General features: G+C 32.9%; 1 protein-coding gene across 3 annotated transcripts in view; it reads left to right on the top strand.

Annotated features, from left to right (window-relative positions):
- Positions 1-463: 463 nt before the first annotated feature.
- Positions 464-1,050, top strand: part of LOC119575295 (bromodomain-containing protein 7-like) — a 16,175-nt gene continuing 15,588 nt past the window's right edge. For 2 of the 3 annotated variants that reach the window (XM_037922833.1, XM_037922834.1), the window contains exon 1: positions 464-571. The gene's annotated coding sequence lies outside the window, so the exon portion shown is untranslated. The remainder of the gene's footprint in view (positions 572-1,050) is intronic. The other variant, XM_037922835.1, reaches the window with a different exon arrangement.

Here is a 1,050-nt window from a genome sequence, read left to right as displayed (position 1 = left end):
TTATTATAGCTATCATATGAATCGTTAATATTATCTTTGTACTTATTATTATTATCATTAACACGATTATCATAAAGATATTGACTATTGACAAGATAATGACCACATTTATGAAAATATTTTACATTTTAAAAAAGGTCAAATTTTAGGTCTAGCAATGTGATCAGATTTCTTAATACATAAGTTATGCAAATAATTTTATTATTCGTGTCTGAATATCTTAAAGTTTTTTTTTTCTCTCTCACAGTATTTACGTTCGTAATCCTTGTTTGCGCTCAGCTTGTTCGATTAGTATATTCAACATTTATTAAATGGCATTCTATCAAGAATAAAGTACAAATATCACTAATACATCATAACAATCTTTTGAGAATCTCTTATATATTATATACACACCCATGTCTTCAGAGTCTCTAATATCACAATAAAAAAGGAATTTTGTGAAGGAGACGACACCAAAGGACTCGAACACGCGCAGTCAGACGCCGAGGGTTTGTTGACGCTTCGTGGACGCGACTTTTCTCTCATTTCGTCAGTTTATCTTCTTTTTACGCCTTTTGACTCCGTTCGGGTGAGTGCCAGGGGATTTTGAGACGTTATTGCGTTTGGCTGTGGGTTAGATATGATAGTTTGGGTTCATTTTGGTGGTGAAATAACGGCACAGGAGAGTAGAGATTGTTAGCGTCTTTGTTGCACTGTTTTAGGGCTGGTTTTTGAAGACATGTTTTTAACCTTTAATTTTGGATTTAGCGATTTTGATATTAGATGTGACATGGATAACGAAGTGGGCCTACTTCGAATGGTAGTAGCCAAGGCATTTCCTTCATTAGATATGGTTATATAGAGATTAGACATTTTTGATAGGCCTATGTAACTGTGCTTTTATGTACTAATCTTATGATTTTAGATTTAACCCCAAAGTTGGCCGGATTTTGAAATTAAAGAACTGGTTTCATCATATTTTCAGTAGGAGTCAGTATATATAGTAGATTCACAACATATCTTGTAAATGTATTGGTTCTTTAACTATAAAGAATTTTTTTTCTGGGA

Source organism: Penaeus monodon, chromosome 7 (assembly GCF_015228065.2).
Source record: "Penaeus monodon isolate SGIC_2016 chromosome 7, NSTDA_Pmon_1, whole genome shotgun sequence".
Taxonomy (NCBI): domain Eukaryota; kingdom Metazoa; phylum Arthropoda; class Malacostraca; order Decapoda; family Penaeidae; genus Penaeus; species Penaeus monodon.
Note: the sequence above shows the minus strand (reverse complement) of the source record. Positions and strands in the feature narration are given on the sequence as shown.